We start from the raw sequence: 24,457 nt of genomic DNA, 5'->3' as shown, positions 1-24,457 counted from the left end.
ATTTTGGAAGCACCCCAAGTCTTGAGGACTATTATAACTGTATTGCCTCCAGATCTGTCTAGTTATTATAAGGCATTATGACTAATGCCTGGGGAATTTTTAGGTTTCTTCATGTATAGTACCTGTGAAGAAATGGATCATCGGATGTCATTTCTATGAGAGCAACAGAGAAGGAGAGATGTGTAGGTCTTGAATAGGCAGAGCATTGTTAGATAAAGGGACCAAAATATACTGGGCTACTTATAGTAGATGTTTCATGTAGAGAGAAGGAGAGAGAGAGACAGAGAGGGAGGGAGAGAAAGAGAGAGAGAGGGCTAAAAAAGAAAAATAGGACAGAAGATTTAGAATTTTCAAGCAGCCCACTTTTTCAGGGCACAGTGACATACAGTATCAAGCACAGTGACTCTCCCTCTCTGGTTCAACAATGGTAGCCTACAAACCAAAAAGTCCCTATAATTCATTCATTGAGCTTATTGCTTTCTCTGTACACTAAAATATAGATGAGGAGAAAGCATATTGGCAGAGTTAGGCTGCTCAAACAAGTCAGGCAGCCTGAGAGTAGCTGCTGGGAAACAATGATACACTCCAAGTTAATTGCTTTGTTTATGTAAACAGGAGCTGATTACCAAAAAACGAAGATACTTACTTTTCAAGGGCTACCATTTGCACATATACAGTATCAGTCAAAAGTTTGGACACACCTATTCATTCAAGGGTTTTTCTTTATTCTTACCATTTTCTACATTGTAGAATAATAGTGAAGACATCAAAACGATGAAATAACACATATGGAATCATGTAGTAACCAAAAAAGTGTTAAACTAAACAAAATATATTTTATATTTGAGATTCTTCAAAGTAGCCACCCTTTGCCTTTGCCTTGATGACAGCTTTGCACACTCTTGGCATTCTCTCAACCAGCTTCATGAGGTAGTCACTTGGAATGCATTTCAATTAACAAGTGTGCCTTGTTAAAAGTTAATCAGTTGTGTTGTGACAAGGTCAGGGTGGTATACAGAAGATAGCCCTATTTGGTAAAAGTCCAAGTCCATATTATGTCAAGAACAGCTCAAATAAGCAAAGAGAAACAACAGTCCATCATTACTTTAAGACATGAAGGTCAGTCAATATGGAACATTTCAAGAACTTTGAAAGTTTCTTCAAGTGCAGTCACAAAAACCATCAAGCGCTATGATAAAACTGTCTCTCTTTAATTATTTGTTACTTTTATTTCTTTTTTTTGTTGGCATTTTTCTTAAAACTGCATTGTTGGTTAAGGGCTTGTAGGTAAGCATTTCACTGTAAGGTCTACACCTGTTGTATTCGGCTGAACGGATGATCTCCGCATGGAGGAGGAGGAGGTGTGATGTTTGGGGGTGCTTTGCTGGTGACACTGTCAGTGATTTATTTAGAATTCAAGGCACACTTAACCAGCATGGCTACCACAGCATTCTGCAGCAATACGCCATCCCATCTGGTTTGCGCTTAGTGGGACTATAATTTGTTTTTCAACAGGTAAATGACCCAAACACACTTCCAGGTTGTGTAAGGGCTATTTGACCAAGGAGCGTGATGGAGTGCTACATCAGATGACCTGGCCTACAGGACCGCAGAGTAAAGGAAAAGCAGGCAACAAGTGCTCAGCATATGTGGGAACTCCTTCAAGACTGTTGGAAAAGCATTCCAGGTGAAGCTGGTTGAGAGAATGCCAAGAGTGTGCAAAGCTGTCATCAAGGCAAAGGGTGGCTACTTTGAAGAGTCTCAAATAAAATATACTTTGATTTGTTTAAAACTTTTTTGGTTACTACATGATTCCATATGTGTTATTTCATAGTTTTGATGTCTTTGATGAGTAGGTGTGTCCAAACTTTTGACTGGTACTGTATATGCAAATGGTAGCCCTTGAATCCCTGTGACAAACTAAAATAAAACATCTTACTAAAAGAAGCATCCTCATGGTCAAGACAAATGCATGAAAACCGGAGAGAGAGAAAATGGAAAGGGAAGAGAAATGTCCATTAAACCAAATGTATGGCTTTTATAAGAGGCATGAACAAGCTTCTCCCCTGTCACATCCAGTTTAGCAAATCTGTGTGACAGTGAATGGCAATAAGGAGAATGAAATATGGTGTTTGGGGGCATAGAATAGGGGAGAGAAAGAAAAACCAGTCAGAAAAAAAGGAATATACATACAGTGAGTGTTGAAATACTGCAGTGATGGGACTAATCAGAAAGCATATTGTATGAATAATTCAGTAAGGCTTGCCACATACGAGACAGAGAGACAGACAGACACACAGAGAGATGGCGAGACAGACAGAGTTGGAGAGAGAGACAGACAGAAAAAGAGACAAGAGTGGGAAGGTTTGGAGGGTGTTAGCAATGATGGATTACATGGGAGCCACTTTACACACTACAGTTTGTCAATGACTCATTACAATGGGGGGAGAGTGTGTGTGGTGGGGGTGAGGGTGAGGCAAGACGCTCAGGGAGAGTATCAGGGAACATTTACATATTTCCACAGTCACTCTCCTCTCACGACGAATCAACCAGCTCTAGGAAAATGTTGAATGTGTGTTTCAACTTGGGTCCCTATGTCATCTCTCTTTGGACCCATTTTATAACAAAGTTGCCTTTTGAAAATCAAGCCCTATCATGTAGGAGAGGATGGAGAAGGCAGAGAACAATAGCCCTTCCGCCCCTCCTTCTCTTCTCTCTTCTTCCTTCTCCCAGATATCCTCATTTTCTCCTTTGCCTCCTCACTTCTGCCCCATTACTCTTTGGTTTTAATAACCATCCGGAGATTCTAAAGGAGACCATTCAGGGACAGAAAAATCCTCTGACGGAACTCGGAAAGAATCTACAGAATAATGGAATCATTCCACTGCTCTGAGTTGGAACACAGAACTGACTGACTAGGGTTCCAACCCAACAGGGAAGCTCCTGCTAATATCTGTGGCATATTTTTGGGTAACATACTATACAAAACCCCACAACACAGCATGTTAAATCCCTGATAGCTGTCAAGTGGCTGATACACGATGAGTCAAAGGCTAAGGAGGATTTAAAACATTAGTATTCCTGGGTAATTCCACTTAATCCAAACACTAACATTGCAGTATGAAGGTAAATCTAATTGAAGAGGGGAGCCAGGGCTGATGTATCCAGTGTGGGAAAAGATAGTGTGATTAATTAGCATTGTTGAAGGGATTGTTTGATGAACAGTGAGAGGGATTTATTTCTAAATGTGTGCTGTACGTCTTTATTGAATAGTTAACCTCATCTGTGGACTTGCATTAAATAAGCATATTTGATTGGATTTCCGTTTTTAAATCATGCTACTATTTCTGCTCATTCAATTAATAATATGGAGGAATTAATTGTCAGTGACAGCATCCAAGCACATGCAATCATGTGTAAAAACACCATAGATGGGGGGGAATGTGGGAGAATTAAAGAAACAGAGCACCATAAAGGACGACAGGTGAGACTGCCTGATTGGCTACATCACAACACAGTGTTTTTTTCACGTCTTCAACATGAGCCGTTGCCTTCCGTCTCGTTACTCTATCTCTTGGTGAATACATGTAGTTTATTTCTTTCATTTTCCCCCCTTCTCAATTTAATAGTATTATTTGGAATAATAATTTCCCCTTGGAGGCCTGGGGGAGACATCTTAGCGATGTGCCGCACGTCAGCTACTCTTCATTTCAGTGTGTTCCCCTCTGCATCTCAGCTAATGTTCCCCACAGTTTATTGCTTTCTGAAATAGCTCCATTAGTGTCAGAAGAAGCCTACAGTAATGGCATGCAGATGGGCTGGCGACTCAGCAAGCTGGCCATGTGTTATGCAGAGATGACTGACAGATTTAGAAAAACAAACCTAGGCTACCTGTTCTGTTTCTGTGTTTTTTATTCCCCTGAGGAAGAATACATTTAATAGAGTTTAAGAGTTCATAACTGCAAAACCAACTGCTATAGGGCTATTGAAGCTGCAGTCTATACAAGACTGGGAAAAGTCGTGACAGTTTGTTAGGCTGGTTGAAATGGCAAAGACAAGACAAGACATCCATATAATTTCCATAAATCAGTCACAAAGAGCAAACCATTGAAAAAGCTCAAATAAAATAAATACAATTTGTTATTGAAACTAAGTAAACAGGTGGTTGTTTGGCAAGAAAAAAGTTGTTATAACTTGCTGTTAAAAAGCCCCACTGACTTTCAAAGAGTGGGAGTCCAGTCAGTGGTGTGAAAGACGACAACGTGTTAAATGTTACTCAGCCTTCTGTTCCCAGGCCGACTAACTGAACAAACACTGAACATTCTTCAGGCACAGAACTGTGTTGCTGAAACTTTTGGTGCAAGGTGAGTGGCAGGTCTTTATTTCAAACTCACACCCTTCTCCCTTGATGCCTTCTCCTGTTTATCCACAACTAGACAGCCCTTTATCCATACATATATGGGAACCTCACAAATAGTTACCTGTTTGTTACTACTCAGACAGGGAGCAGAAAGTGACAGTGAAAAACTGTTTACATTGCGAGCTCCAACGCCCCTCGGCAAATGGAATGTATTTTTTTCTGCTGCCCTGCATCCCACTCCTAAGTCTAGGAGGAGATGGGGATGATCAGGCATGTCAGAGAGTTGTTTACCTCACTGTGGTGTGTGTGTGTGTGCAGTGTGTCATACTGTACGTGCTGCAGGGGGGCGATGACACACTGAATTACAGCTTACACGGAGGAGGCCAACAACCCACCCAGACAGATGAAGTCACAGAGTTTTAACTCCCTGTGTGTGTGTATGGATGTGTGTTCTCTCCCTGTCAGTTGTGTTCATGCCCACCGGCGGCAATCAGCCCTGGAACTGCACTGTGACAATTCAGAGGAAGTAGAGGGAAGGAAATAATGGAAAACGCTAACACCTCTCCTGCCGCAACACTTTGGTACAGTACACTCACCGGACAGTTTATTAGGTACACCCATCTAGTACCGGGTCGGACCCCCCATGCCTCCAGATCAACCTGAATTTTTCTGGGGGAATGTATTCTACAAGTTGGAAATGTTCCAAAGGGATGTTGGTCCATGCTGTTTGTGGCCCGCACGTCAGCTTGCATGATTATTTTTTGTTTGTCGCACCATTCTCGGGAAACCCTAGACACTGTTGTGTGTGAAAAGCCCAGGAGGGCGGCTGATTCTGGATCCGGCGTGCTTGGCACCGACGATCATGCCACGCTCAAAGTCGCTTAGGTCACTTGTTATGCCCATTCCAATGCTCAATCGAACAGTAACTGAATGCCTCGATGCCTGTCTGCCTGCTTTATATAGCAAGCCACGGCCATGTGACTCACTGTCTGTAGGAACGATCCATTTTCGTGAACGGGGTGGTGTACCAAATAAACTGGCTAGTGAGTGTATGTCTTCAGCCTGCAGACTGTGTTTTAGTACAGAATTTGTCCAGAGATATGAAGAGCTTTAATTAATGGTTACATTGTTTTATGGATCCACACTATACACAGAATAAAAAGTAAAGTATCAACAGAGTTTACATATCTTAACCATGTTGTTATCCAATTTGAACCATGGTTTTTCCTGAGTGGCTGTTTTCTATGAAGGTCTGAGGGCAGGGTGATGAGGGGCTGGTGGGGGTAGAGGTGAGGGCTCTGTGGTCCCCAAATGGTGCGCTCTGTGGGCATGGGGCCAGTGGGTGGAGGGTGGTTCCCTAGTACCGGGCCATGATTGGATACGCTGAGTCTAATCTATACTGAACAAAAACATAAATGCAACATGTAAAGTGTTGGTCCCATGTTTCATGAGCTAAAATAAAGTATCCCAGACATTTTCCATATGCAAAAAAAGCTTATTTCTCTCACATTTTGCACACAAATTTGTTTATATCCCTGTTAGTGAGAATTTCTCCTTTGCCAAGAAAATCCATCCACCTGACAGGTGTGGCATATCAAGAAGCTGATTAAACAGCATGATCATTACACAGTGCACTTTGTGCTGGGGACAATAAAAGGTCACTTTAAAATGTGCAGTTTTTTCACACAACAGAATGCCACAGATGTCTCAGGTTTTGAGGGAGCGTGCAATTGGCATGCTGACTGCAGGAATGTCCACCAGAGCTGTTGCCAGAGAATTGAATGTTCATTTCTCTACCATAAGCTGCTTCCGACGTTTTAGAGAATTTGGCAGTACGTCCAACCGGCCTCGCAACCACAGACCACGTGTAACCATGCCAGACCAGGACCTCCACATCCGGCTTCTTCACCTGCGGGATCGTCTGAGACCAGCCACCCTGACAGCTGATGAAACTGTGGGTTTGCACAACTGAAGAATCTCTGCACAAACTGTCAGAAACTGTCTCAGGGAAGCTCATTTGCTGATGTGAACGTTGTGAACAGAGTGTCCCATGGTGGCGGTGGATTTATGGTATGGGCAGGCATAAGCTATGGACAACGAACACAATTGCCTTTTATCGATGTCTATTTGAATGCACAGAGATACCGTGATGAGATCCTGAAGCAAATTGTTATGCCGTTCATCTGTCACCATCACCTCATGTTTCAGCATAATAATGCACGGCCCCATGTCGCAAGGATCTGTACACAATTCCAGGAAGCTGAAAATGTCCCAGTTCATCCATGGCCTGCATACTCACCAGACATGTCACCACCCATTGAGCATGAAGAGGGCACGACAACACCTTTTCCCCCTCAGGAGACTAAAAAGATTTGGCATGGGTCCCCAGATCCTCAAAAAGTTCTACAGCTGCACCATCGAGAGCATCCTGACCGGTTGCATCACCTCCTGGTATGGCAACTGCTCGGCATCTGACCGTAAGGCGCTACAGAGGGTAGTGCGTACGGCCCAGTACATCACAGGGGCCAAGCCTCCTGCCATCCAGGACCTATATACTAGGTGGTGTCAGAGGAAAGCCCCAAAAATTGTCTAAAGACTCCAGTCGACCAAGTCATAGACTGTTCTCTCTGCTATCGTACGGCAAGCGGTACCGGAGTACCAAGTCTAGGACCAAAAGGCTCCTTAACAGCTTCTACCCCCAAGCCATAAGACTGCTGAACAATTACTTAAAGGGCCACCAGGACTATTTACATTGATTGTTTATTTGGTAAATATTTTCTTAACTCTTTCTTGAACTGCATTGTTGGTTAAGGGCTTGTAAGTAAGCATTTCATGGTAAGGTTGTTGTATTTGGCGCATGTGACAAATAAAGTTTGATTTGATGTTTGGGATGCTCTTGATCGACTTGTATGATAGTGTGTTCCAATTCCCATCAATATCCATTGTTGCGTTTATATTTTTGTACAATGTAGAACTGTGGAACTTAACGAAATAAAGAGCTTTAGTTCCGGTGAGCATTGTGTCACACTCATTCTGGCTTCTGCAGCTTCTACAGAGAGATAACAGCTGTGTCTAGAACCAAACCAGGAGGGTCACTGCTGTTTTCAGTAGCCAACGCATTAGAGGATGAGATACTATCATTTGTTATTTTAAGAGGGAAACAATGCATTAGCATTTTACACAGGCGATAATTGATGTTGCCTATCAGACTGAATCATTTAACAAAAAGGAGTTCCTCTTTTCCACCACTTAAAGGTGCACTATGCAGAAATAGCTCTGGCTTTTAGTGTATTAAACTAGCTGAGCAAATATAGTCTTATTGATTTGATGATGTTTACATGTTTAAGTTGAAATGGTGCTTGAATTGTCGAGGCATTGCTCCTGTTGTCTTTGTGCTGACTTACAGTAACTTTGTTGTTCTAAATCAGTAGTTGTTTAGTAAACTGTCAAACATTAACTTGCTTGACCATGCTGCAGGTGATGTAACTGTTTGTTATATGCAATATTTGTGTTGTGGACTTCACTGGACAGATGTTGCTCTCCGGTTTTGCGATGAAACAAATGTATGTGGTATTGAATTTATTCTGCTACTGTGTGACTGTTGTCTTTTTGTTGTCACAGCATTATTGTATATCACGGTGGCGTATGAACGAATGGGTTATAGAGCAAACACAATTATCACAACATAGGTTGTAATATGCCTTTTTTACTGGCTTGGCTTGGCTTCCTCATTGATTTTACCTAGGCACCGCTACAGATTTTCAGCTGTTTGAAGCTGGTTTACACAACCGAAGGTAAAATATTCAAAAATGTGACTTTAAGAACCGGAAGCATAGAAATAGTGCACATAGAATAGATCTGATGCTTATTTTAGACTTGCTTTCAATGACAATGACAGATCTATAACTCACATTTCTATATGCATTTGGCCGGGTCACCCAAAAAGTTACATATTGCAGCTTTAAATCCGTAACATTAAATAATTTGGAACACTTCTCTTCTCCAGCAATGTATTGTAGCTCCTCATGCTTTAAGTGTTTTTGGTTTGGAAGCTGTTCGTTAATGGCCTATATTTCACAAGGAATCAAATACTGTAGCTAATGTAAGATCATTCTCGTGAGATTAGTGAACAGCGGTACCACAGGATCACTTCTGAGACAGAATGATTCATGTCACCCCTCCCTACTCTGTTCCTTACACTGTACCTCTTGTACTTCCCTGACAGAAGTCCACCCCGTAAGTCCCTCCCTGATCAACTTACCTTCCACCATGATGACCACAGAGATATGAAACATGGCTTCCTTTTCATATTGACATGTTGTTTCCTAAAAGCTGCTGTGATGGTTTGGTCCAGTAATTCATGATGCGTTTAGGGGCTCTGGGACACAGAGACAGGGCAGGTCTGATCAATAAACAACGGCTAGCTTTCATCTGCCAAGGGAGGGCTTGCATCCCAAATGTCAACCTATTTCCAACACAGTGCACCACTTTTGATCATTAGAACCCTATGTGCACTGGTCAAAAGAAGTGCACTATGGAGGGAATAGGGTGCCATTTGGTATGCAGTTAGAGATAATCCCATGGATCACTACAGAGTAGGCTCCCTATCAACACATTAACACAGTACAAGACCTCTGTTGGGAGGGTATGGGTAGGCGCACTGTGAAGAGGAAAGTGCAAATAAAACGCCTTGTTAATACCTGGTGCTAACATGTATCCTTTGTCCTGATCTTGCCCACATTCTGATTGTGCCCACATTTTTAGACAGGTGTAGACGATTAAAAGACGCATTGTGATCTGATTGTGATCTGATCTTACTGACCACCTCCAGCTAGGCTTGAGCAGTATACCATATATACCCACGGTATGATAAAAAAGAAATCCTGCAGTCACCTTGTGCAGATATTGCAGATCGTGTTGTTAATTTTGCCTGTTGCATTATTTGTTCATTATGAAGCCGTTCCCCAAAGCAGCTGATTGAGCCAGTCACATGGTATGTTTGTTTACAAAGAGCACACAGAGAAAACGGAAGCTTTCGAGACCAGTAGCGTAGGCAGAAGTTTGTTGGTGCTGAAATTTGCTGAAATTTGTGTGGGCCCAAAAAATATATATGGAAAAATTCTACACATTTTGTCATGGGGCAAAGAATAAAAAGATGCAGTTTTATTGCTAATCTCATGCTATTCTACACATTTTGCCATGAGGGTGAGAGAACATTTGGCATTTCTAAAGCTTATTAAAGCTAAAATATAGGTGTGTTGACTGTGATTATGTTTTGTTTGCTAAATGAACAAATGAAGTAGGCATTGGCATGGTGCATATAGCCATAGAAGCACAGTGGCATATGCCGCAATGCGGTCATATTCGTGGCTTATTGGGGGTGTGGCTTTCGGTTAGTTATTTTTGGCCAACCATCAACTCAAACTTTATTTGTCACATGCGCCGAATACAACCTTACCATGAAATGCTTATTTACAAGCCCTTAACCAACATTGCAGTTCAAGAAAGAGTTAAGAAAATATTTACCAAATAAACTAAAGTAAAAAATAATAAAAAAGTAACACAATAAAATAACAATAACAAGGCTATATACAGGGCAGTACCAAGTCAATGTGCGGGAGTACAGGTTAGTCGAGGTAATTTGTAAAGTGACTATACATAGATAATAAACAGCGAGTAGCAGGAGTGTAAAAACAAAGGGGGAGGGGGTGTATTGTTCAGCAATCTTATGGATTGGGGGTAGAAGCTGTTAAAGAGCCTTTTGGTCCTAGACTGTGCGCTCTGGTAATGCTTGCCGTGCGGTAGCAGAGACAATAGTCTATGACTTGGGTGACTGGAGTCTTTAGACAATTTTCTGGGCTTTCCTCTGACATCGCCTAGTATATAGGTCCTGGATGGCAGGAAGCATGGCCAGTAGTGATGTACTGGGCCATATGCACTACCCTCTGCAGCGCCTTACGGTCAGATGCCGAGCAGTTGCCATACCAGGCAGTGATGCAACCGGTGAAGATGCTCTCGATAGTGCAGCTGTAGAACTTTTGGAGGATCTGGGGACCCATGCCAAATCTTTTCAGTCTCCTGAAGGGGAAAAGGTGTTGTCGTGCCCTCTTCACGACTATCTTGGTGTGTTTGGACTGTAATAGTATGTTGGTGATGTGGACACAAAGGAACTTGAAACTCTCGACCCGCTCCACTATAGCCCCGTTGATGCCTGTTCGGCCAGACTTTTCCTGTAGTCCACGATCAGCTCCTTTGTCTTGCTCCTTTGTCTCCTCCTTTGTCTCATCATTGTCGGTGATCAGGCCTACCACTGTTGTGTCGTCAGCAAACTTAATGATAGCGTTGGAGTCGTGCTTGGCCGCGCAGTCGTGGGTGAACAGGGAGTACAGGAGAGGGATGAGGCCCCACCCTTGTGGGGCCCCAGTATTGAGGGTCAGCGTAGTGGAGATGTTGTTTCCTACCTTCACCACCTGGGGGTGGCCCGTCAGAAAGTCCCGGACCCAGTTGCACAGGGCAGGGTTGAGATCCAGGGCCTCCAGCTTGATGATGAGCTTGGAGGGTACTATGGTGTTGAATGCTGAGCTGTAGTCAATGAACAGCATTCTTACATGGTATTCTTTTTGTCCAGATGGGATAGGTCAGTGTGCAGTGTGATGGCGATTGCATCATCTGTGGACCTGTTGGGGCGGTATGCAAACTGAAATGGGTCTAGGGTGGCCGGTAAGGTGGAGGTGATATGATCCTTGACTAGCCTCTCAAAGCACTTCGTGATGACAGAAGTGAGTGCTCCCTAGCGGTAGTCTTTTAGTTCAGTTATCTTTGCCTTCTTGGGTACAGGAACAATGGTAGCCATCTTGAAGCATGTGGGGACAACAGACTGGCATAGGGAGCGATTGAATATGTCCGTAAACATACCAGCCAGCTGTTGCGCATGCTCTGAGGATGCGGCTAGGGATGGGCCAGCAGCCTTGCGAGGGTTAACAAGTTTACATGTTTTACTTACGTCAGCCACGGAGAAGGAGAGGGGGGGTGTAGTCTTTGTTAGCGAGCCACGACGGTGGCACTGTATTATCCTCAAAGCGGGCAAAGAAGATGTTTAGTTTGTCTGGAAGCGTGACGTCGGTGTCCGTGACAGGGCTGTTTCTGTATTTGTAGTTCGTGATTTCCTGTAGACCCAGCCACATACATCTCGTGTCTGAGCCGTTGAATTGCAACTCCACATTGTCCCTGTACCAGCATTTTGCTTGTTTGATTGCCTTGCGGAGGGAATAACTACACTGTTTATATTCAGCCATATTTCCAGACTTCTTTCCATGGTTAAATGCAGTGGATCGCTCTTTCAGTTTTGTGCGAATGCCGCCTTCCATCCACGGTTTCTGGTTAGGGTAGGTTTTGATAGTCACAGTGGGTACATCTCCAATGCACTTCTTTATAAATGCACTCACCGAGTCAGTGTATAGGTCAATGTTGTTCTCTGAGTCTGACCGGAACATATTCCAGTCCCCGTGATCAAAACAATCTTGAAACGTGGCTTCCGAATAGTCAGACCAGCGTTGAATGGTTCTCATCACTGGTACATCCTGTTTGAGTTTCTGCCTATAAGATGGAACGAGCAAGATGGCGTCGTGGTCGGATTTGCCGAAGGGAGGGCCGCTGAGGGCTTTGTATGCATCGCGGAAGTTAGAGTAGCAGTGGTCGAGAGTATTAGCCCTGCGTGTCGTGTAATCGATATGCTGATAGAATTTAGGTACCTTGTTCTCAAATTTGCTTTGTTAAAATCCCCAGCAACAATAAATACAGCCTACGGATATATAGTTTCCAGTTTACATAGAGTCTAGTGAAGTTCCTTGAGGGCCGTCTTGGTGTTTGCTTGAGGGGGAATGTACACAGCTGTGACTATAACTGACGAGAATTCTCTTGGTAGGTAAAATGGCCGGCATTTGATCGTAAGGAATTCTATGTTGGGTGAGCAGAAGGTCTTGAGTTCCTGTATGGTGTTATGATTACACCATGAGCCGTTAATCATAAAGTATACACCCTGCCCTTCCTCTTCCCAGAGAGGTGTTTATCTTTGTCGTCGCAATGCATGGAGAAGCCCGGTGGCTGAATCGATTCCAACAATATATCCAAAGAGACCCATGTTTCCGTGAAACAGAGATTGTTACGGTCTCTGATGACTCTCTGGAAGGCAACACTTGCTCAAATTTTGTCTACCTTGTTGTCAAGAGACTGGACATTGGCGAGTAGTATACTCGGGAGCGGTGAGCGATGTGCACGTCTATGGAGCCTGACCAGGAGGTCGCTCCGTCTGCCCCTTCTGCGGCGCCGTTGTTTTGAGTCGGCTACTGGGATTAGATCCCTTGTCCTGGGTGGTGGTCCGAACAGAGGATCCGCTTCGGGAAAGTCGTATTCCTGGTCGTAATGTTGGTAAGTTGACGTTGCTCTTATATCCAATAGTTCTTCCTGGCTGTATGTAATAAGACTTAAGATTTCCTGGAGTAACAATAAAAAAACAAAATACTGCATAGTTTCCTAAGAACTCAAAGCAAGGCGACCATCTCTGTCGGCGGCATTTTGTATGATGGGAATGGAGCTTACCAAAAAGCAACTTTTTCAAATCATCCTTCATGCAGGTAAGACATTTTAGTTTCATAACCTATCAGAAAAAGCAGGTTCTAAGGTTTCTAAAACACACACATTTGCCAAACAATTAAGGCATGGGCTCTATTACAAAATATATCCTCCATTTCAGGAGGTGAGCAGGCAGCCCCAAAAACCTTTGGGGGGTGGCATACGGGGAGTTGGGCTAAGTCAGGGGGGAGCCCTGACCTAACTTCCCGGGCGTACAGGAGAGAGCCGTGGAGCAAAAAGGAGCCAGTCAAGGAATCAAACGAGGAGCTTGACGCGAAATTCCGGAGAGAGGTACTGGTGGAAAGGGCACGAAGGAGCACCTGTGCTTACTATGGGGAGCGACGGATCAAGCAAGCACCATGTTATGCGGAGATACGCACGGTATCGCCAGTGTGCAGCTACAGCCCGGTGCGCTTGGTGAAAGCTCCTCACAGATGTCATGCTAGAGCCAGCATCGAGCCAGGACCGGTGATGCAAGTTGCAAGCATCAGACCGCCAGTGAGGGTTCATGGCCCAGTGTATCCTGTTCCTGCTCCTCGTACTCTTCCTCCAGTGCGTCAGCCCAGTCCAGTATGTCCTGTTCCTGCTCTCCGCACTAGCCTTGAGGTGCGGGTTACTAGTCTGGCGCCTCCAAAGCCAGCCCCACGCATCAGGCCTCCAGTGCGTCTGCCCAGTCCGGTATGTCCTGTTCCTGCTCCTCGCTCTAGCCCTGTGGTGCGTGTTACTGTTCTGGGGCCTCCAAAGCCAGTCCCACGCATCAGGCCTCCAGTGCGCCTGCCCAGCCCAGTACGTCCTGTTCCTGCTCCTCGCTCTAGCCCTGTGGTGCGTGTTACTGTTCTGGGGCCTCCAAAGCCAGCCCCACGCATCAGGCCTCCAGTGCGCCTGCCCAGCCCAGTACGTCCTGTTCCTGCTCCTCGCACTAGCCCTGTGGTGCGGGTTACTAGTCTGGCGCCTCCTAAGCTAGCCCCACGCATCAGGCCTCCAGCGTGCAGTCCCCGTCCAGAGCTTCCGGCGACACTTCCCCGTCCAGAGCTTCCGGGGACAGTTCCCTGTACAGAGCTTCCGGCGACAGTTCCCCGTCCTGTGCTTCCGGCGACGTCCTACAGTCTGGAACCGACAGAGACAGCCTACAGTCCGGAACCGACAGAGACGGCCTACAGTCCGGAACCGACAGAGACGGCCTACAGTCCAGGAAGCGTCAGAGACGGCCTACAGTCCGGAACCGTCTTTGACGGTGGCCACCCTCCCTTCCCTCCCTTTAAGTTTGGGGTTGTTTTTTTTGGGGGGGGGGGGTTTAAGGTGCATTCGGGGTCTGCACCTTTTGGGGGGGGGGGTACTGTCACGTCCTGACCAGTAAAAGGGGTTCTTTGTCATTATAGTTGATCAGGGCGTGGCAGGGGGGTGTTTGTTTTGTGTGTTTGGGTATTTTGGGTTTAGGTTCTAGTTTTCTTATTTCTATGTTTAATCTAGCTTTTCTATTTCTAGGTGAGTTTTGGCAATGACCTCCAATTAGAGGCAGCTGGTTGTTGTTGACTCTAATTGGAGGCCATATTTAGTTGTGTTTGTTTTCACTTGTGTTTGTGGGTGGTTGTTTCTAGTATAGTCTGTGCACCTTACTGGACTGTTTTTGTTGTTTGTTTATTTTTGATTAAGTGTTTTCTTTAATAAAATAAGAAGATGAGCACTTTAGCCGCTGCGTTTTGGTCCAGTCAATACGACCCCTGTGACAATCCTACTACAGCGCACGCGAAACAATGTGCTGCGTCAACCTCTCTCTTTAATCTAACGTTTAATGGATGATGCGATGGATGCTATCAAATCATTCGGAATTGTTTTTGACATCCCAGAAAAGATGTTCAGCATGTAAAGCATTGTAACGTGCAATTACAGGCGGCTTGATGATAGGCTCCCTGTTAACCAGCTATACATTTGATACCAGTTGGTATTGAACGCTCTCACCTTTTCATCCTTCTTCATGAAACTGATTTTTGGCAGAGGTCGACCCTCGCTTTTAATTCACACCTTTTCCGTGTACCCAAGAGAATGGAAGGGGTTCTTCAACAAAAAGTCCCCAACATCTTTGGCAGCGTTGGACATTCTACCATTCTGGCGGAGAAAACTACACACTCGCGCTGGTAGCTAGTGAGCTACTGAAGTTAGCAAGGCAACTTTAAATAAATTGCCCTAACTGGACACAAAAATAAAGTTCTAAACCCAAGAAAACAATTTATAATGTACCCCCTCCATCTCCTGTAATTTGAAAAAACTCATTTGAATTGAATACTGTCCCAAAAATGCTCAACTATCACTTTTCACTCTTAATCTATATCCAACAATGTCCCCAAGCTTCTCAACACATAGAACCCTCATAATGCTCTGTGGCACAATCCCAATACAACACACTAGGTTTGTTCTCTGATCCTATATCTATGATTGGATGGACAACATGTCAGTTCATACTGCAAAAGCTTTGATTGTTTGGAGGACGTCCTCCGGAAGTGGTCATAATTACCATCTATGTCTATGGAAGGGGGTCAGGCCTACCAGCCTCCTAGGTTTTGTATTGAAGTCAATGTAGCCAGAGTAGGACGGAAGCTAGCTGTCCTCCGGCTATGCCATAGTGCTAGCCCAGACAGTGCTGTTGAAGTTATTGTAGACCTTCATTGCAAAACAGTGTATTTTAACCAATTATTTGGTGACATATGAATATATTTAGTATAGTTTTATCTAAAAAGGATAACTTTTTTAATGTTTCACTATTTCAAAAAAAACTAAATTTCACTGAGGAGGATGGTCCTCCCCTTTCTCCTCTGAGGAGCCTCCACTGACGGAGATCATCTGTTCACCTACTCTGCGTCTCACAAAGACACGGGGTTGGAACCAAAAATCGCAAATTTGGACTCATCAGGCCAAAGGACAGCTTTCCACCGGTCCAATGTCCATTGCTCGTGTTTCTTGGCCCAAGCAAGTCTCTTCTTCTTATTGATGTCCTTTAGTAGTGGTTTATTTGCAGCAATTCGAACATGAAGGCCTGATTTACACAGTCTCCTCTGAACAGTTGATGTTGAGATGTGTCTGTTACTTGAACTCTGTGAAGCATTTATTTGGGCTGCAATTTGAGGTGCAGTTAACTCTAATGAACTTATCCTCTGCAGCAGGAAGTAATTCTGGGTCTTCCTTTCCTGTGGCCGTCCTCATGAGAGCCAGTTTCATCATAGCGCTTGATGGTTTTTGCGACTGCACTTGAAGAAACTTTCAAAGTTCTTGGAATGTTCCGTATTGACTGACCTTCTTGTCTTAAAGTAATGATGGACTGTCATTTCCCTTTGCTTATTTGAGCTGTTCTTGCCATAATATGGACTTGGTCTTTTACCAAATAGGGCTATCTTCTGTATACCACCCCTACCTTGTCAAAACACAACTGATCGGCTCAAACACATTAAGAAGGAAAGAAATTCCACAAATGAACTTTTAAGGCACACCTGTTAATTGAAATTCTTTCCAGGTGACTACCTCATGAAGCTAGTTGAGAGAATGCCAAGGATGTGCAAAGCTGTCATCAAGGCAAAGGGTGGCTACTTTGAAGAATCTCAACTATAAAATATTTTTTGTTTGTTTAACACTTTTTTGGTTACTACATGATTCCATATGTGTTATTTCATAGTTTTGATGTCTTCATTATTATTCTAAAATGTAGAAAATTGTACAAATTAAGAAAAACCCTGGAGTATAATGTATAAAAACATTTTTAAATACTTGTTACATAAGTATTCAGACCATTTGCTATGAGACTAGAAATTGAGATCAGGTGCATCCTGTTTCCTTTGATCATCCTTTAGATGTTTCTACAACTTCATTAGAGTCACCCTGTGGTAAATTCAATTCCTTGGCCATTTGGAAAGGCACTCACCTGTCTATAAGGTCCACAGTTGACAGTACATGTCAGAGCAAAAACCATGCCATGAGGTCGAAGGAATTGTCCGTAGAGCTCCGCGACAGGATTGTGTCGAGGCACAGATCTGGGGAAGGGTGCCAAAAAATGCCTGCAGCATTGAAGGTCCCCAATAACACAGTGGCCTCCATCATTCTTAAACAGAAGAAGTTTGGAAACACCAAGACTGTTCCTAGAGCTGGCCACCCTGCCAAACTGAGCAATCAGGGGAGAAGGGTCTTGGTCAGGGAGGTGACCAAGAACCCGATGGTCACTCTGACAGAGCTCCAGAATTCCTCTGTGGAAATGGGAGAACCTTCCAGAAGGACAATCATTTCTTCAGCACTCCACCAATCAGGCCTTTATGGTAGAGTGGCAAGACGAAAGCCACTCCTCAGTAAAAGGCACAAGACAGCCCACTTGGAATTTGCCAAAAGGCACCTAAAGACTCTCAGACCATTAGAAACCAAATTCTCTGGTCTCATGAAACCAAGATTGAACTCTTTGGCCTGAATGCCAAGCGTCACATCTGGAAGAAACCTGGCCCCATCCCTACGGTGAAGCATGGTGGTGGCAGCATCATGCTGTGGGGATGTTTTTCAGCAGCAGGGACTGGGAGACTAGTCAGGACTGAGGGAAAGATGAATGGAGCAAAGTACAGAGAGATCCTTGATGAAAACCTGCTCCAGAGTGCTCAGGACCTCAGACTGGGGCGAAGGTTCACCTTCTAACAGGACAGCGACACTAAGCACACAGCCAAGACAACGCAGGAGTTGCTTCGGGACAAGTCTCTGAATGTCCTTGAGTGGCCCAGCCAGAGCCTGGACTAGAACCCGATCGAACATTTCTGGAGAGTCCTGAAAATAGCTGTGCAGCGACAGTCCCCATCCAACCTGACAGAGCTTGAGAGGATCTGCAGAGAAGAATGGGAGAAACTCCCCAAATACAGGTGTGCCAAGCTTGTAGAGTCATACCCAAGAAGACTCAAGCCTGTAATCGCTGCCATAGGTGCTTCAACAAAGTACTGAGTTAATTTGCAAATATTTCTAAACACCTGTTTTTGCTTTGTCATTATGAGGTATTTTGTGTAGAATGATGAGGGGAAAAAACTATTTAATCCATTTTAGAGTAAGGCTGTAACATAACAGAATGTGCAAGAAGTCTAGGGGTGTGAATACTTTCAAAATGCACTGTATATACATATTTCTTTTGCCTGTTTTGCACGTTATTTTGGCATTAATATGTGCCACATATCAGTGTGCATACAATGTAATTTTTTAAATAATCTTTGAGTTAATAAAGCCGCATACATTTTTGCTTTCTTGAGTAAGGCTGCTCCAAAATGCAGGTGTTTCAGCCTAGCTCAGTGCTTTCTGTGGCGGTGGTGGGGCAGCCAGCGTAAAATACGGAGCATAGGGGTTGGTAATGTTCTCTAGTTGCGCCGTGATTGGCTCAGTGTTCTGTCACTCATGAGGACACCACGTGAACGCAAAATCTACGGGTAGAGCAAAAACATTCAAGCCCCTTGGGTGCTGCCATAAGGTTACATTAGAAATTCCTATCCAAGAAGGCTCAAGGTCATTGGCCACAGATAAAATGATCACGTTATATCTACAGTAGCTTTGATTGGACTGATCATGTCAACATCATACTTTCAAAATCTTAGCTAGGAAGCTAGCAGTCATCATCATGAATGACGTCGACAATCTACTGGGAAATTATTTTTGATCCTTGTCATATGAAGGGAAATAATGAAGAGAAATTATAGGTAAAACTTATCAATCAGCCATTGGACATAAACATTACACAACGAATTGGAAATCTCAAATTCAACAATGAGTGGTTTGGAAGGAATCAGTGGCTAACTGCAAGCATTTCAAAGCAATCACTAGCCTGCTATTCAGTAGATTGGGTGTGTGGTCCAAGTCTGGGTTTAACGGTCTATTTTCCAAGCTTAAAAGGATAAACATTCAACATTGGCCATGCTGTCAATCCAGCATGGCTTCTGCCGCGTTCAAAACAACGAAACCAGGAACTGGGAAATCTCAGACCTCAGTGAGTTCAAGACAACTGGGAGCTCGGAAAAAAAACGAGCTCTGACTGGGAAAATATATTTTCAACTGTCATCCATCTCAGAATTGCAATTCGGTAACTCGGGCCTCTTTCTAGAGCTCCGACCTGAAGATCCCTGACGTCATCATGATTCAACGAAGGACCACTGCGACACCTTCCTGTTCAAGTGAGCACAGCATAACAAGGTGAGTCCAAAAGTGTCTTGTATGCTGCTGCACAAATGATGTAATATGCCAGGGAGATATGTATACCGAAGCTAGGAAAGTAATACTAAGTGTATGTTGTGTAGTAAGCGGTTAGTAGCCCATGTGCTTCACCTTAATCATTTGGTCAGTTTTCCCCTCATAATTTAGCCTACTGTTCTGACTTGGTGGTGCACATGTAACCTATGGCCTGTTTTAGAGAAATGTAATCATTAAATATTGTAAGAGCTTTTATTGTCTGCTTATATGCCCCCTTTATTTATCCTAGGGCTCTGACTTGGTGTACCGGGAGAATACAGTAAGAACGGCCCATGTTCTGAATTCTATTGCATTACATTTACAAAGTGCTGAACAAATGGGCTGAACAAATAGTTCTATTGACTATGTCCGTCCTAGCTCGCTCATTAATGTCTTAATCGAAATTACTGATCGTCCTCTTTTGCCATAGTTTGCACATCTCATATGTCAGTAGAAACCACATTTGTTTAACCTGTTTGGGATAGGGGGCAGTATTTTCACGGCCTGATAAAAAACATACCCGATTTAATCTGGTTACTACTCCTGCCCAGTAACTAGAATATGCATATAAAAGGTAGATTTGGATAGAAAACATTCTAAAGTTTCTAAAACTGTTTGAATGGTGTCTGTGAGTATAACAGAACTCATATGGCAGGCCAAAACCTGAGAAGATTCTATACGGGAAGTGCCCTGTCTGACCATTTCTTGTCCTTCTTTAGCCTCTTTATCGAAAATACAGGATCTCTGCTGTAACGTGACATTTTCTAAGGCTTTCATTGGCTCTAGGAAGGCACCAGAACGTTGAATGATAGCTCTGCAGTCTCTGGGCGAAAAACAGCAGGGGTTTTGGAGAGTGGTCCTTCTGAGAATAATGACACTGGCGCACGCGTGTATGTGACGACTCCATGTTTTTCTTTCTCTCTTTGAACGAATACGTCGTCGCCCGGTTGGAATATTATCGCTATTTTACGAGAAAAATCGCATAAAAATTGATTTTAAACAGCGTTTGACATGCTTCGAAGTACGGTAATGGAATATTCTGAAATGTTTTGTCACAAAACGCGCCGGCGCGTCACCCTTCGGATAGTTACCTGAACGCACGAACAAAACAGAGCTATTTGGATATAACTATGGATTATTTCGAACCAAAACAACATTGGTTGTTGAAGTAGAAGTCCTGGGAGTGCATTCTGACGAAGAACAGCAAAGGTAATCCAATTTTTCTTATAGTAAATCTGAGTTTGGTGAGTGCCAAACTTGGTGGGTGTCAAAATAGCTAGCCGTGATGGCCGGTCTATCTACTCAGAATATTGCAAAATGTGCTTTCACCGAAAAGCTATTTTAAAATCGGACACCGCGATTGCATAAAGGAGTTCTGTATCTATAATTCTTAAAATAATTGTGATGTTTTTTGTCAACGTTTATTGTGAGTAATTTAGTAAATTCACCGGATGTTTTCGGTGGGTATGCTAGTTCTGAACAAAACATGCTAATGTAAAAAGCTGTTTTTTGATATAAATATGAACTTGATTGAACAAAACATGCATGTATTGTATAACATAATGTCCTAGGAGTGTCATCTGATGAAGATCATCAAAGGTTAGTGCTGCATTTAGCTGTGGTTTTGGTTTTTGTGACATATATGCTAGCTTGAAAAATGGGTGTGTGATTATTTCTGGCTGGGTACTCTCCTGACATAATCTAATGTTTTGCTTTCGCTGTAAAGCCTTTTTGAAATCGGACAATGTGGTTAGATAAAGGAGAGTCTTATCTTTCAAATGGTGTAAAATAGTCATATGTTGATGAAGAAATGAGAAATATGAGAAATAGAAATTATAGCATTTTTAAGGTTTTTCGTATTTCGCGCCAGGCGCTACCATTGGATATTGGCTAGCGGAACGCCTGTCCATAAGAGGTTTTAAGCAAGTCAGCCATATCAGCTGTTTTTTTTTCAAAAGGCAGTAAATGAGGCAGAATGAACGGTTTTGCTTCCAGCAGTGGTAAGGTGTTGGGACTGCTGTTGGGACTCTGCTGTTGGGACAGCTTTATGTAGGCCCAAACAGTTTGTGGGCACCGTTTGTTACCTTTTAGTGCAATTCATTCATTGTTTAGTGTTGAGTTGTGTAGTGGCTTTGCTGGCATGCATCAAAAACAATCTATATTTTTTTGCCCCATCAAGATTTACATGCTAAAATCGCCACTGCGTATGAGAACCTAAAAAGTAATTTTGTTTAGAAGTAATAAAAACGTGAATCTAGGCTATGTTGAAAGTGTGCAGATGGCAATGGTTTTCTTACTGCTGCCAAGAGTTGTGTGCATCTGTGCGTGACGTCAGTGTGTCGTGGAAAGGGGTCTATTGAATATCATTATAGAATGTGCATAAAAATGCACTCTCCAATTGCAACGTCTGATATGCCCACAGATATTGTCTCAGAACATTTAATATTTTTAATACCCTCAAACACCAAGTTAGGCATACCTAATTTCAAAACAGGCCATGGCAACATCACTGTCAATCATGAATGATAATTCTTCACATTTTACCAGTGAAATGTCCAAACTATGTCTACATACCAATCATTTGATCTCAATCAGTTTCATGGAATATGCATTTAGACCTGTTTGAATGACTCTTTCATGAGCAAATTAGAGCAGATGTCGTTAACAAACTATATAGCCTTCCCATTTTTTGTTTCAATCAAAACACATTCTGCCTAGTTGTGTTTTTGGAATAACAGTAACGTTATGCTATAATATTTTGTTATGTTATGTAAAATACTAATTAATCATTATGTGACCGTCGAAGACATTGATTCAGCACCATTGTTAGAAGTGGCTGGGTGAAGCTTTGGCAGCACTACACCCCTGGAGTTGGTCTCATTGAATGTAAAACAGGAAGGGACACTTTTAAAACGAGATTGAATGAAGTAGCAGAAAATATGTTGTAATGTGCAGCTAATGAATGAACGTGGAGAGCCTCACAAGTTTGACAAAATTAACTTATATATTTCAGTCTAATATTGCTATTTACTTACTTTTGTAGCTCTTCATCAAAAACATGTAAGTAGTTAGATATAACTGGAATTTTGCCCGAAAGGATTTGAGAAATATGATTGGTTGAATAGGCCTATGACATTGGCCTACATTTTGTCTTGCGCTGCGCAGAATATCAGATCTCAACAACCATTGGAGAAGTGTTTAACATCACCAGTAGGCTTAGGCTACCACATCCTTATGATATAGGCTACTGTATATATTTTAATAAATGCAACATTATTGCAAAAGACAGGTCGGACTGTCTGACTGAAATACAGGACAAATCAAACTTTTGTTCTAAATGAGGGGTTTGAATTTGTTGATAAAATGAGGGAAATTATTGTTTGGTTCTGGGACAAAGGGCCAAAATGCTAGATTGTCCCACACAATCCTTGACATTTGGTCACCCCACCTACAGTAACATAAATGATTGAAAATGCATTTTTCTTCATATTATAATGTTACCTAAGACCTTCATTAACATAAACACAACCAAATGACACAACCAAATGATTATATTTATTATATTTTTAGAATGCATTGGTTCAGAACGGGATTGCTCAGTTTCCATATTTTCTAGTGTTAAAATAGTTGGAGTAGAGAAACACACAATTTTGTATGACTTTGGGTCAAACTTTTACAAAGATCCAGCTAAAAAAGGACAATATACATTACAGGTGAAATAACACAATGTTCATCTCCCAGGACAAATTAGTTAGCAATAGCAAGATAAAGGTCCATTAATGTTTCACCATGCCCCCAAATTAATATAGTTGGTTCACAGTTGGTTTGATATTTTAACCTGCGTGTTAAGATGGCGTCTGGTGTGGATGGATAAAATCAACATGTGTGATGGCGCACGTGTAGTCAGCATGTAATGTGGACAAGATCAGGACAAAGGACACATGCTAGCACTAGTTAAAGCCTAACAGGGCTTCATATAACACGTTCACAATTAGGTCAAGAAGATTTAAGACATAAATAAATAAGTAATAGGGACCATCAAGTTCTCAGACAGGACAAAACTGAACTGAAGAGTCTTGTTTATCCCACCCATCACCACTAGTGTCAGGCCAGTTTAACTGATGGTGGGTTTTTCTTTGTAAAGAAGGATGGGTCACTGAGGCTGTGCATAGACTTCCGTGGGCTGAATAATATCACTGTTAAGAACAGTGGTGCCACAGTGTTTACCAAACTCGACCTCTGGAATGCCTACCACCTTGTCCGCATAAGAGAGGGGGACGAGGCGGAATACTGCGTTCAACACAACGCTGGGTTACCAGAACCTAGTCAATGACGTGCTAAGGGATGTGATTGGACACTTTGTTTTTGTCTATTTAGATGACATCCTGATTTTTTCCAAGGACTCTGAGGCTCACCAGCAACACGTTCGCCAAGTTCTTCATGGGCTGTTGGCGTTTTTGTTAAAGCTGAAAAATGTGAGTTCAATGCTGCCAAAGTGTCTTTCCTGAGTTATATTATTGCACAGGGACAGTTACGTATGGACCCCGCCAAGGTCATGGCAGTCACAGAGTGGCCTGCGCCCTCCAACCTGAAGCAGCTACAGCGTTTCCTGGGGTTTGCAAATTTTTACAGACGTTTAATCCACAGCTACAGCCATCTAGCAGCACCTCTCACCACTCTCACCTGCACCTCTTCTCCGTTCCACTGGACTCCTGAGGCAGAGACAGCTTTCCTGGAACTCAAGCGTCGCTTCACCTCCTCTCTGGTCCTTACTCAACCCGACCCAGAACTCCAGTTCATCATGGAGGTGGATGCCTCTGACACCGGGGTAGGTGCTGTTCTGTCTCAACGTTCACCCTCTGATCAGAAGGTCCACCCTTCTGCGTTCTTTTCCTGTAAGCTTTCACCTGCAGAGAGGAATTTTGACATTGGAAACCGGGGTGTCCTAGCAGTTAAGCTGGCTCTGGAGGAATGGCGTCACTGGCTGGAGGGCTCTGTAACCCCCTTCATCGTATGGACTGACCATAAAAACCTGACCTACATCCAGACCGCCAAACGTCTGAACTCCCGGCAAGCCAGGTGGGCCTTGTTCTATGGTAGATTCAGTTTCACACTCACTTATCGCCCCGGTTCGAAGAATACCAAGCCTGATGCCCTCTCTCGCCAGTTCACCACCGACAACACGGATACTGAGCCAGAATCCATTGTGTCATCTACCTGCATCGTTGCCGCCGTCACCTG

General features: G+C 43.3%; 1 long non-coding RNA gene across 1 annotated transcript in view; it reads left to right on the top strand.

Annotated features, from left to right (window-relative positions):
• Positions 1-24,457, top strand: part of LOC145865481 (uncharacterized) — a 29,784-nt gene that overhangs the window by 2,766 nt on the left and 2,561 nt on the right. The window contains exons 2-3 of the long non-coding RNA XR_014383002.1: positions 19,092-19,180; positions 19,467-19,496. This is a non-coding gene — a long non-coding RNA (uncharacterized LOC145865481). The remainder of the gene's footprint in view (positions 1-19,091; positions 19,181-19,466; positions 19,497-24,457) is intronic.

Source organism: Salmo salar, chromosome 28 (assembly GCF_965601325.2).
Source record: "Salmo salar chromosome 28, fSalSal1, whole genome shotgun sequence".
Taxonomy (NCBI): Eukaryota; Metazoa; Chordata; class Actinopteri; order Salmoniformes; family Salmonidae; genus Salmo; species Salmo salar.
The sequence above is the reverse complement of the archived record's forward strand: the minus strand, read 5'-3'. Positions and strand labels throughout refer to the sequence as shown.